The sequence below is a fragment of the Macrobrachium nipponense genome, chromosome 6 (genome assembly GCF_015104395.2).
Source record: "Macrobrachium nipponense isolate FS-2020 chromosome 6, ASM1510439v2, whole genome shotgun sequence".
Taxonomy (NCBI): Eukaryota; Metazoa; Arthropoda; class Malacostraca; order Decapoda; family Palaemonidae; genus Macrobrachium; species Macrobrachium nipponense.
In genome coordinates this window covers 66,706,214-66,720,293 of record NC_061108.1, presented here as the reverse complement: position 1 = coordinate 66,720,293, position 14,080 = coordinate 66,706,214, and the positions used below count along the sequence as shown (strand labels likewise).

General features: G+C 36.9%; 1 protein-coding gene across 2 annotated transcripts in view; it reads left to right on the top strand.

The window, feature by feature from the left end:
* Positions 1 to 106: 106 nt before the first annotated feature.
* LOC135216382 (calumenin-A-like) overlaps positions 107 to 14,080 on the top strand; it is a 265,917-nt gene continuing 251,943 nt past the window's right edge. The window contains exon 1 of one of the 2 annotated variants that reach the window (XM_064251653.1): positions 107 to 133. The gene's annotated coding sequence lies outside the window, so the exon portion shown is untranslated. Of the gene's footprint in view, positions 134 to 13,493; positions 13,759 to 14,080 lie in introns of those variants that run through there. The other variant, XM_064251652.1, reaches the window with a different exon arrangement.

Below are 14,080 nucleotides of genomic sequence, written 5' to 3'. Positions count from 1 at the left end.
GACCCTTTTTAGTCACTTTGTTCCATATTATGTTCATCTAGTTTAGGAAATAAATAGCATATTTTTGTATTTACGTGAATTCATCAGCCTAGTTTGATATTGCTTGCAGAGAGAGATGGCCAGCTACTGAAAGGTAAGAGTTGCCACTTGTTTAGTTTTGATTAGTGGGTTATAGTTTGGTGGTAGTGTTTAAAAAGCTTTTTATACATTTTATAGGCTGTAGGTACGCTAACGAAGAGACTGGGGCTAGTTAGACATATAATTTTTGGGAGGAAAAGGGTTATAATTATGTCACAGGCAACTCAGGGCTTTCTTTGCTGATTCAAGGGTTTTGCGTTCGGTGCGCTGAGTCTCTCTCTCTGCATCTCAGACAGTCTAGCTGGTTAGTGATTCGTGAAAGCTGGTGTTCCAAAGTTTTAGGGAAAAAGTTAAATTTTTGGTGTATTAGTGTGTTGATTGGGTGTGGTGAATAAGTTACTCACATCTGCAATGTGTATACAAGTTTGGGTTCCAGTCATATGAGGATGTGAGTGTAATTTTATTGTTTCCTTTTTTTCCCTTTTTTTTGTTCTGTTTTTATTGGTGATGAATTCGCTCAAAGTGCATTTTTGTTTTGATGTCTCTCAAGATTCGATGGACTTTGGGGAGGTTTTGTAATAACATGAGTGAGGTTTTTTGGTTATTGTGAGTTACACCCTAGAGAGAGTGAGAGAAAGAGGCGAGTGTTTGAGTGAGTGAGAGGGAGAGAGAGGTTGGTTGCCAGGCACTTGGAAGTGAGAAAGAGAGGGATGTGGTTTGCTGAGTGAAGCGCTTTTGTTTTTTTTTATCTCCTCCCTTTTTTTTTTGTGTTATTTTTTTGGTGTGACCTTGTACTGCAAACAGCTGTTTGTGGGATGATTCACTGGGCGAAGTGCATGTTTTTTTTTTTATTATCTTTTATTGGGGGATGTTTGTATTAATTTTTCTGGATTAGATTTTGTGTGTATATAAATACCTTAATGTTATTGAGGTCGGGAAATGTCATAAAGCACCAAAGCTTTCGTAAAGATGGGAAAATGGTGGACGCAAAGGGTACTACGACTCTGCTTCATCACGTCACGAATGTTAATGCGTGTGAATCCATTTAGGGGACAGAATTTCTTTTCCCCGTTTGTGTGCAAAAGTTGAATATAACAAAAGATCGATCGATCAAAGGCAACAGCAGTTGCGCTGTTTCAAATGTGATAAACCAGGGCACCCAAAGAAAATGTGTAGTTAAATATTGTGGAATGTGTAGGAGTGCGGTATGTATATTTATATATTTATATCCATTTGTATATGTATATATATATATATATATATATATCTATATATATTATATATATATATATATAATGTATATGTATAGATGTGTACATGTATATATATTAGGGCTGTTGCCTTGTATAATAAGTCGCCCTATGAGGTAATGTTAGACTTGCGATAATCTTACGCTAAGTAGGTTGGTTATGCACTTCCATACTCATTGGAGTGTCTTGGGGTTTCATGATAACGAACGAAGTAAGTATCTTCTTTCTGATGTGAGGTTCTAGTAGAAACACGAAGTATAAAAATACATATATTCTTCTGAGATTACATGATGAATATCAGACAGGGTTGTACAGGTCTGCCAATGACGATGGCTTGATCGCTTCTGCCAATGATGATGGCTAATTCCACTCTGTTCCGACTACCATCTCGGTTACAAGTCACAAAGGAAGCAGACAGTAGCTCGAACATATGAACATACATACAAATGAGACACACTACAGATCACGTAGGCCGTTTGAATTATAGGTCGCGGTAGTTGTCTCAAGCAGGAAGCTTGGACTAATGTTTTCAAAACAAATGAATGACCACAGGTGACGGCACGTCACCTTAGCCTACTTTATTGTATACGTCATCTTAGCATCTCTAGTCTGATCACATTCCTGCAAGCAATCTGGTTGACCTCTTTAGTTTTAGTTTTTATTATATATGGAACATTCCATATTTTTATTATGTAATCACTTATATATATTTATATATATATATATATAATATAATATATATATATATAATATATATATATATATATATAAATGCATAGAAGGTCAAATGAGACATCAAATCACGGGTGGACTAAGGAAACGCCAATTTTTACATTCATATGACATCTGGGAATCTGTTAATAAATATGATAGAATTGTGAAACATCTTAAATTTTTTAAAGTCTTAAAACTGTAAAATGCCAGAAAGGAGAGAAGGAGACAGAATAGAATGACTAAGGAAAAGCAAAAGGAGACATTATTTGAGATACAGTTGCATGGATGAGCTTTGGGTAATCAGTTAGGGATTTCCTATGTCGATGTTTCAAAATCGTTTTGTTACTTAGAAAAGTTGAGTCGTCATTTATGTCCTTAGGACATCAATGTTTGTCAAGGTATTGTGTATGGCGCTATGGCCAAGCCTTCTCCCCCTAAAGTACCCCTAAGATTTCTTCAGGCCTATAAAAACCTCTAACAAGACGAAACAGCGCTAGCCTCAAAGGCAGATAAGTCTAATGTAGTGGTCGTAATGAATGAAAGAGGCAGTGTCTATAAAATAATGGCATTTTTATACGAGTGATACTTACGCGAAACTGACGTTTGATCCAAAACGGTGAGCAATCGTTTTAGTAAGCAAATTAAATCCATTCTAAAGGGCTTGGACCATTTAATTAAAAAGTTTAAACCTCAGTGCTCATCCCTACCTTATATAATTGTATGGTTAAGTCAAGACACACAAAATCAATAACCCTATCAGACAAACCAATCGTGAGTTCAGAAAGTTCAGTATCGCATAATTTATCAAAATGGCTTGTAAAAGTTCTTACACCTTTGGTAGGAAACATTTCCAACACAAATGCAAAAAACAACATTGACTTTATAAATAAGTTGAATGGTTTAGATTTGAATTTTGATTTTAATATGGTCAGTTTTGATGTCATCTCTTTACTTACAAAAGTGCCCGTAGATGATTGACTTGAATTTTTGGAGGAAGAATTAGAAAGTTATGATATGCCTTTAACTTTAGCAAACCTCATTAGTCTTTAACGGTTATGTATCAAAGATAGTAAATTTTGTTTTATTGGTGAATTTTATTTCTCTTTTTTTTTCTACAAAAAAGTTCTGCATCACTACAGGTAATGCCTTATCTCCTGTCCTTAGTAATATTCACATGGAATTTTCTTAGACAAATTCTTAGCCCAAAAAGTTACATGGTTTAGTTATGTGGATGATATTTTCTGTATTTGGCCAATTCACGAAAATATCCAGGAATTTCTGATTAAGCTCAATGATTTAGTTCTTTCTATAGAATTTACTGTAGAGGAAGAAAGAGACTTGTAATTTGAACTTTCTTGATGTAACATTCCATAAAAATGATAGAAATTTCACGTTTTCAGTCTTTCGAAAATCAATTAACATTGCCTCTATTCTTCATTATTCCAATCACCATCAAAATGTTAAATTCTCTGTTTTTTTTTTCTGGGATGTTCCTAAGGACTCTTCGTGTCTGTAGCCCGCAGTTTATTGACGCTGTGATTAAAACTATTTATGTCATTGCCTTGAAACGTAATAACTAAAGACTTTTGTTGATGTGGCATGAAAAGAGGTAGAAAAACATTTTATGTAACTAATGACAAACTTGAATTTAGTAAACATAACATTCTCAAATTACCGAATGATGAAAGGTGATAGAAATTCCTAGAATTTTAAAGCTTTTCAACATAAATGTTACTTTCAGTAATTTTAATGTTAAGAGTAAACTAATAAAAAAATCTCCAAAAGCTGTTTCTGGCTGCATATAAGAAATTCGTTGTAAAAAGTGTGATAAAATGTATTATGGACAAACTAGTAGAAGATCACTTTTACAACGAATCAAACTGCACCAATATTCAGTCAGAACTGGACAAGTGTCGAATGCATTATTCGTCGTACATATGAGAGATTTAGATCATCCAGTTAACTGGAGTCAAGTAAGATCCTTAATGCTGTGTAGCGACACAGTTAAAAGGAGTATCATGGAATCTTGTTTTATCCAATGAAATAATAGAAGTGTTCTAAATTTAAGTCATGGTTTGTTTAAACTCGATGCCTTCATATTTAAAAAAGTTGATAAATGTGACAAAATTATTATATTCAGTTCTATACGTGTTTTTGGACTTTGTAAGGCTAAGCTTCCGTTTCTCTTATGGTTATATATATATATATATATATATATATATATATATATTATATATATATATATATATATATATAATATAATAATATATATATTATATATATATATATATATATATATATATATATATACTTTGCAACGGCGTGATCTAATCTCGGATTAACCTGGATCATTTTTAATTTTTACCTTCTTGACAATTAACCATCTGGTATTCTTGAGCGCTCTTAGTACTAACAACCTCCTGCCTTTCATTTTCCTGTGGTATTTGCGCTCGCACATACACACGCGCACACACCTACATATATGTATATATATATATATATATAAGCGTTTAATATGAATAAATATCTATGAATATATACTGTATATATATATATATATATATATATATATATTATATATATATATATATATATATATAATATACATATACATATATAGTACATATGACGCTGCAAGATATGGTAGTTACTGGTAACTCGAACAATTAATGTTAATTTTATTGTTTTATGGTTTTTAGACTTTATAGCTTGAAAATGAAACCTCTGTATTTTGAAACGTCCCAATAAATGTATTTAAAGGATCACCTGAGACGCAGTAGTTCCTCCTTCAACAGTCTTCTATGTAATATGGTATTACGTATGTGTAGACTTTGCGTTAATGTAGAAGTCGTCTCGAAGGTTGTTTAAAAGTTGGTTTACGATGGAAGCAGTAAAACTGCAGAGGTACCCTATGTTACTGACTGCTCTTGTGTAGATCACGGAGAAACAGCAGTAGTGTCGAACTCCTCCTGTGGTGGCAGGGGTGGCCAGACTTTTCGACTCAGAGATCTACTACACAGACTGAAACTCTTACGACCTACCATACTACATATTATTACTTAGGGAATAAAAATTTCAAATAGCGCCATAGTACAATAAAACATAACTACAATTTGACCTCATATATGTTAATGATATATATATTATAACTTATATATATATATATATATATATATATATATATATATGATATATATATATATATATATATATATAAATTTATATAAATTATATATATAATATATATAATATATATAATATATAAAATATAATATATATATATATGTATATATAATATATATTATATATATATAATATTATTATATTATATATATAATAATAATATATAATAGTATATATTTATATATTATTTTAATATATATATATATATATATAATATATAATATAATATATATACATATATGCATGCTTGTGTTTTTGTTTTATATAGGATTGTAGGGGAACGGCGATCGACCAAACAAGTTGCCGCGATAGACTGTTTGGCCACCTCTGTTCTAGGTGCTTAGGACGCCATTCAACTTAGGACCCCCCCCCCCCCCCCCCTCTTTTACTCCGGCGCTCTCCTCGGTACCTTCCCCCTTTTGCCCTCCTCTTCTACAACACCCTACCCCCTTTCCCATGACTTCGTTGGTACGTACCCAATCTCTTCCTCCCTCCCTCCCTCCTTCTCTCTCCGCCAGCCTTTTGGTCGTTTTCTCCCCAGCTGAAGTGCCAGCGTGGAAGGCTCCACGTCACTCGCCTCACACCCGTTACACGTCATCATAGTGCCAGTGCAGCCTTGGTTAGCCTTCTGTCCCTTCTCCTCCTCCCCGTCTCCGACCCTCTCCGTTCCCCTTACTTGCGTCACCACTCACCAGGCCCTACTCTGGTCTCTCTCTCTCTCTCTCTCTCTCTCTCTCTCTCTCTCTCTCTCTCTCTCTCTCGTGACTGTTATAGTCACCATTCTTTCCGATCAGTAGGTGATTTCCAATGGAAAGTTCTGTTGAAGACATAGAAGTTGATTGTCGTCATGGTGAGAGCCTTTTGAACTTTTTTGTCAAGTAGCAAAAGAATGCCGAAAAATGAAAGGGCCCTTGAGTGACGATGTTCTCAACCGTGTGAGTTTAAGGGTGAATAGTATTGTCATACAAGTATATTGGTGGGTGTTATTTTATTTATTTATTTATTTATTTATTTATTTATTTTTTGTGTGCGAACAATTCAGGTTTTTGTTTCTTGTGTGCGAAATTCAGGTTTTTGTTTCTGTGGGCGTTGCGCAGATATCTTGGGAGACATCTTGGAACTGACTAAGTGTGGTGAAGACGAGCATATATATATATATATCTATATATATATAGATATATATAATATATATAATAATATATATATATATATATATATATATATATATATATATATACTATATATATATATATATAAAATATAAAAATATACATTTTGGTCAACAGTATGAAGATCCTGCCGTATGAACACCGTTCGAGTCGTCGAGAACAACGGACGAGGGAAGACTGACTGACTGACTGACTGACCAGTTAGCTATATAGTACTCAGGTCATGCGGGAGATATATATATATGGTACAAATGTCCTATTTGAATCGTTGTGCTCTTTTCTGGCATGAATAATCTTCAGATGATTGAAAATACGACACGTTAGTCAGGAGGCGCCTTTTTAGTTTTTAGAGGAATAACGAACTCTTATTTAAGTTCGGATTTTCCATGAAATTTTGAAGAACTCGGCGTAGTCGTCGTCGTCGATTGCTGAAAACTGTGGAGAAGAGAGTCCAAGCAGACGCAACCTTCCTTGTCATTATTGAACTCGACCCTATTTCCTTTTTTATCAAGACGACCTACGTGACTCACCTAAGATCTGAATAAGGTCATGACATTGTTACTGTGAGGAAGGTTCAGGCATGACGACCGCTAGTCGAAACAGAAAGCCTTTGCCGAAGCTTAGCAGGAGCTGGAACCTGCTTCTTTTTATAGTTTCATGCGTACGTAGGTTGTGAGCCCTTGTGCCCTTTTAGCCCGGGAGAGCTTCCCCGGGAAGAATGCTTCCCCTTCTATTCATAACAAACTATGATAAGTAATATCCGAGAACGCATGGCAGCGGCAGCGGCAGTCTCTTCTCTCGGGTGTTCCTTCGTATGGTAATGATTGCTGTACATTTCTGTAGCGGTAGCAGCGCCACACAATCACAGTGTGAGTTTTCATGATGATGTGCCCCCTGTATAACTTTGTTTATATACATACATACATGCATACATAAAAGTAATATGCTATTTATGTGTAGGAGTAAGAGTGAAAGATAATATTTTTGGAAGGGTCTGGCATTCGTGACTGGCTGGAATTAGAGGTTTTGCTTGTGGTGCATGATTTGCTTGCAAAGGTGAGTGGCAGTGAAAGAAATGGCATCGTTGGTAATAATAGAGTTTTGAGAATAAATGAGAATGTGTTAGGCAAGGGCTTGATTGTTGGAAAAGATTGTTTCCAAAGAGTAAATTCCTATTCAGAAGTAGATGAGCAGTGGAAATGGTTGTGAAAGAAGTTGACCAGATTGTGTTGAGTGCAAAGAGACTGACTGAATTCAGTCATAGTGTGAAGTTGATAAAGAGTAGCTGGAATCATGACGAGGTAGAGGCAACACTTAATAAGGTAGACACAAGTTCAGGTTGGAGTGGAAAGTGTGGAAATGCAGCTCTAGATTTGATTAATATGCCACTTTGTTAAAAAGGATGAGAGAAAATCTTATGAGTAGGAAAAAGGATGGAACCTGGTTAGGGTTTAAGGTAGAGGCAGAAGGATTAGATGGTGAGTACGTAAAATTCCATGATGTGGTTATTGTAGCTAGGTATTGTTTGAAGAGGCAGTAAACATAGGAATTTGATGGCGAAGAAAGAAAATGTATGTGTGTGTGTGTGTCTGTATGTGTGTATGTATGTAGGAGAAAGGACAGAGTAGCCGAGAAGAAAGCGTTAGAGGAAAGAAAGGGCAAGTCATAATGTCAGAGGGGAGATGAGCAAGAATTTAATGGAGAAGAAGAGTTTTGCTGCGGAGAATTATGTGCTTAGAGGATTGCCTGTCAACAGATGGATTCCAGAATAAAAGATGCAAATGGAAACCTGCTGTCTCAAGACATGGGGGACCAACTAAAAAACCTGATACGTGTGTGTCTATTGCTTGGTCTGTTTGATGAAAGAATTTATCCAGCAACAGGAACTACCTGGGGAGATGTGCAAAAGTCAGCGAGGTATTGTTGTCTTGATTGGATGCCCACACTGTCCTCATTTGGCGAGGCAGAATCGTAAAAGGAAGAAAGCAGACTGATTTACCAAAGAAAGCAGCTGCAGACACAGATCTTCCAATTGGAAGAGTAACGGAGGTACGGAGCCAGTCAAAATGGCAGAGCTTGAAAGCAAAAGAAAAGAACGGGTCGGTGGCCGACCCTCCCATGCATTCCCCCCACCGATAGCAGCTGACTGTGGAGTGACACTGGGGCCTTAGTGATGATTGTAGAGAAGGCCTTTTGCCCTATGCAGATGGTCTATTTTTGCTGTGGCCACATTCCTTTTCAAGTTTTCCAAGCGGCAATGATAAGGAAAGTGAAAGGCAGAAGTGGTTGCATTACCTGTGTGTGGGGTAGGAAGATGAGCACCGTCTTCCGTATTTGCAGCTGATCGATCTCCCACAGATTTGTCAACTTGAAATGGTGCTCTCTCTCTGTCGTGGAAGAATTTCGGGTGATCTTGTAGGATGGATTTCCGTCTTTGGTCACTGTAGCAGTTCAAATATTAATTGTTCGCGATTTCTTATGAACTGCATGCATGCTTTATATGTTACATTTATTGAATGTTTTGAGTCTAGCATTTTTCATACTTTTTCTTTTACGCATTGTGGCGAAAAAGAGATTATATGGACAGAGTGGACTGTATATACGTATATATACACACATATATTATATATTTTATATATATATATATATATATATATATATATATATATATATAGCTTAATGTTGTTCCTTGATCAAAAACCGCTGGAGGCCTCACGTGACATCACCTCAAAGCTCCCTTTGCCGTCTCGAAACTACAAGATCTCTCTCAATCCAGTTCAGTTCTAACAAAGATAACACACTAGTATTATTATTGTACTACAATTAAGTACCTCCACTTACTGATAGTCCCTATAGACATGAACTGAGATCATAAGTTGCTGTGAGATACGACGAGAAGTACTCTCTCTCTCTCTCGTACTCAGGTGTTGATTTTCGACCTTAGAGGACACCAAGATACATATAAGTTACTCCTTTTCTAGAAGTTACTGTGTAACTTCACAGTAGGAACCCAGTAAAGGAAGTTGATCAGATCGAATGATATCCACCAGTCTTAGAATCGTGTGCTGAATTTAGATTTAGATTAATTTGAATAGCTAAATGTGAAACATATCGAATGGGTGACTATAGTCAAGTGGGACAAAAAACTATCAAAACACAAAACTTTCATTTTTCCCTCTATTTGATTTTGTATTTCCAGTTAAACCTTTTCATATTTATCAATATTCAATGTTAAGTAAATCATGAAAAGGAATTGAGCCTAGGACCTTTAATGTTTTTTTTAACTATTTTTTGATGATTTTTTTTATCCCGAAATGGGGTAAAAAAAAAATCATATCGAGGCAAGAACAAATCATGTTAATTTTTGGCTAAAGAAACATGTGTAAGAAACTGAAATGCGTTTTTCCATACAAAATGGGAAGTTTAACATGAACAAAAGTTAAATCATATCAAAAGATAACAAAAAAGTATTTTTTGGTATTTAATTGTGAAAAAAAATTTTAATTACAATTTCCATAAACAAAATGAAAATAATTTCACTGGTATGAATTGTAAATCATGCATACTCATGCTATAATTCAATTAACAAATCCTTTTCTATCTTCTTTAGACGAGCATATGCCATTTCATCTGGGAATGTAAAGAAACCTTTCTTCACCATAAGTTCTTTTGGCCCGTAGAAAATGTACGTTATATTAACAATATCAATGTCCTTTTTGTGCTTGTTCCGCTCAATCCAGGTCCATTCCTTGGGGTTGCTGGAGATATTCTTCTTTTGTAGAAAATCAACTTGAGCTTTCGTTACTGTGCCGCCTTCATCGTTTGCAAAGGTTTTTTTTGATTATTTTAACACAAAAATAAATAATTCGTGGTTCAGTGTAGTATACTGCATAGTACTTTCCAACAGAATCATCTGATATTACAGGAATGCTTGTTTCTGTTGGAGCTGGTACCACTTCATGTTCACATTCCATGTCGCTTTCATCTTTATCCAAACTGAAACTTACGTCATCAACAGAATCACTTTCCAAGTTTATTTCTTCAACTGTTGTTGTGCTGTCGGAAAGTGGTTCAGGATCCTTTTTCTTTCTCTTGCTTAACTTCATATTCATTCTTCCTTTCGGAACCTGATGACTTGTAAGCTCCTTACTGCATTCTCCTTGAGTGATAATTTAGCTATGCATGTTGGTTTTTCTTCTTGTGAGAGGAGGTGTTCCACTACGTTCTCTGGAATTCAAAATCTCTTCCAGTGAAGTTTCGTTTTCCTTTGCTACCAACAGCATATTAAACTTCATTCCTGTTGGAGCCGTTGCTTGATTTTCATTGACGAGATCCGTCCAACTCAAATTTTTAGCGTAAAGTGTTCCTCGCTGCTGAATATCCTTCTTAATATCTTCAAGAAGTTCATCTTTATCAGTGGGGCCTTGAACATCCAGCCAGTGACTGCAGCCGGGTGATCCTTCTTTAGCTATGGTTGATGTATCAAAAAGACGCTTGTCTCATCTGCTTCAGGCACTAGCGTTACTTCTTGGCTAGTGAAAGTAGATCTCTGTGAAACATCCTGCTGAATTGCTGATGACGGAATTAGTTGTGAGTCGTTGATGCCTGCCTCCTTATCAGTCACAGCATCCAATACCACGATTATTTTCGTCATCTTTTGGGCGTCCTCTGTCCAGCCATGTTTTGAAAGTTTTCAATTTCACAGGACAAAGGCGATCTTTATTGTACTTTTCTGAATCCAAAGGATATATTCCAGTAGCACGAAAACCTGCCTTTACATTGTCAGTCGAAAGTCCCTGCTTCCAGACACTGCACAGCATATTCACAAAGCCACATTTTTGTGATGGCACTCATGCCCATGTCTGATGTACATGCTGTTGCAGTGCTGCATCATAGTATAATTTTAAAGGCGCAAAGCAAGCAACGTCTAATGGTTGTAACAGATCTGTACAATGTGCAGGAAGCTTGATGATACTGATATGTTCACTTTTTACCACTAGTATTGTCTGTCTCTACAGATGTATGGCTGAGATGCCCATCCAAAATCAGGAGAAGTGTATTATCTAACAAGTCTGAATATGTTTTTATTAAAAAGAGAGTCTATGCTAAGTATCTACAGTGTATGGATGTTTAAACATGCCAGTCAGTCCTTGGAAAGGACAAATACTTATTTCACTCAAATACAAAAGGATTTATTATGCTTAGAAGAGACGCTATATGACAAAAAATATGATCGGGGAAATAAAATATCAATTTTGGTGTAAAAGCTGCTCACACTTGGGGAACAAAAAATCAAGTATGGGGCAAGAAAATGTCAGCGATTTTGATTTTTTCTAACCCCAGACTTAGCCATTAGAATGGTGCAAAAAAAATCACCTCCCCCCGGGAGGGGGGTCAGGGGTCATAGAGCAATACACAGGGGCTACCGGGGGGCCTTGTGATTCTTTCTTACCCCAAAATGAGCTTGGCCTCTGCGAATGGGGGAAAAAAAATCAAACTTCTTATGAGCTACTTTAAAGTTTTGCTAAATTTTTTCCTTAAACTTTTGAAAGAAATGATCCTGAAAATATGCATAAAAGAAATGTTATGTAATATACACATGATAATAATTACAAAAAGGTATTCTAACAACAAATCACCTAAAAATTATAATTAATTAGGGAGAAAGGTATAAAAAGGGGTGAATCTTTCTTGCCCCATCAACCCCTATATTTTTTCTTACCCCGTTTTACTATATGTAAGAGACAAAAAGGCGCCCCAACTAGCCCAAAAATGACCAGGTTGAAAGACCAAGGGAAGGGCAGTCAGTCAGTCAGTCATTCGCCACCCTCTCTGAAGCACCACATCACAACACGACACCGGATAACATCCCGTAAGGGGGTAGTGCCGTCAGTGGACCTCATGCGGTGCACTGTAGGCATTACTTAAGGTTTCTGATAGCGTGCATTCGGTCCCTAGCTGCATAAAAAAACTAGAAGATAATTCTCAAGTTCGTCAGTAAAAGTATGTTAACAAGATATTCTGGACTGTCAACATATTTGTTAAATGTCATGAATTTCCTGGAGGTGTGTGACAACACAATGTTGGATGATGTCACGCCCATACATCACATTCACTTCCGCCCACACATTCTCAAATACTACAACAGTAGTACTGGATTGGAAAGTGGTCAAGTGACGTCACACCGTCGCGTCGGGCATCTCTCAACCCTCTGGCAGACGGAAGCGGCGGCGGCATCTTTTCCCCAAAACTCCTGTCCGTCCTCTCTTTATATTTTGTGTGCTTCCGTATTACCGAAATGATTCAAGCAGTCTCGTAGAAGAATCAAACAGAATAATGCAACTGTGTCATCCTCGAATAGAAGTGGTTCCTTGACCGCGATGATCAATTGTCATGCCATTCAGCAGAGACTTACATAGCACTATATCTACAACAGTCATCAACACGCAGATACATTTGGATTTCACACTAACAACAAATACAAAGGACATAATTCTCCTCTGTCAGTGACCTGAGAAGGCAATTCACTAAAAACTACGGTAAGAAATAGATCAAATGAAAATATGTTAATCCACAAAATATGAAAAGATTCTTGCGTGGGGAATAATTTCCCGCGCCCATTTTCCAAGTATCTGCTTATAGATTGCAAATGAGTCTTATGTCCCTGTATATCGATATCATCCGAGAAGACGACAAACGTACTCGAAAATGATCACCTAACAGAAATGTAGGGAGATGTTTCCGGAAACACTCCAGTGATAACGGTCAGTCTCCCACCTAAGAATCCTTGTCCCTTTCTGCCCACCAAGCCAAAGTTTCTGGTCCCTGTTCCTTATTTCTACAATCTCGAGGATATCCTGCCCCTGCTTTTGCACAAGCATTCTCTCTCTACCTTCACGGTTGCACAGGATTTGTCATTGGAACGAGGCCTTCCTGAGCCAGACGCCGAAGAGCGAAAAATGTGTTTTATTCGTTAGTGAGGAGGAGGAGGAGGAGGATGTCGTGGGAGGAAAAAGGCGGTAGTAGGCGTGGACTCCTCACGTAGGTCCTGATCCTCCCGGAATAATCTTCCCTCACGTCTCCTCAGTCCCGCACGCAGTCTGTCGAGACTCGAGAGTAGACCGTCTTGCTAATGCTGTCTGTCTGTCACCGACAGTGGTTGCTGCTGCTAGCTCGTGTCGTGTGTGTGTGTGTACGTTGCTTAGTCTCTCTCGAGTGTTCGTTCCGAAAAGAAGTAACGTCGTGTGAGCGGCCCCTCTGCGTGAGCCAGGGAAGGCAGTGCCCGTCTTCAACTACGTTGCCCATATAGATTGGAAGCATTGACGAGCTGAACCTTCGCATCTCGGTGCCAGCTGATTTCTGCGGTAAAAGCTATGTTTCTTGACCATGAAAGTCAGACTCCTGGGGAATTTTCTTTTCTTTTTCTTAAACATGTTGGCAATTCCTAAGATCATTTATTTTCAAGCTGGTTAAGTTTGCACGACTGTTGATGCATATGAGTGCTCAGGCTTTATAGTCATTGAGTAGCCTATACTATTATACTCTCACACACACATACATGCATATGATGGTATATATATATATATTATATATATATATATATATATATATATATATATATATACTGATGCGCTTCGTTCAATTCTCTCATTTCTTTTCACCCTTATATATATATATATATATATA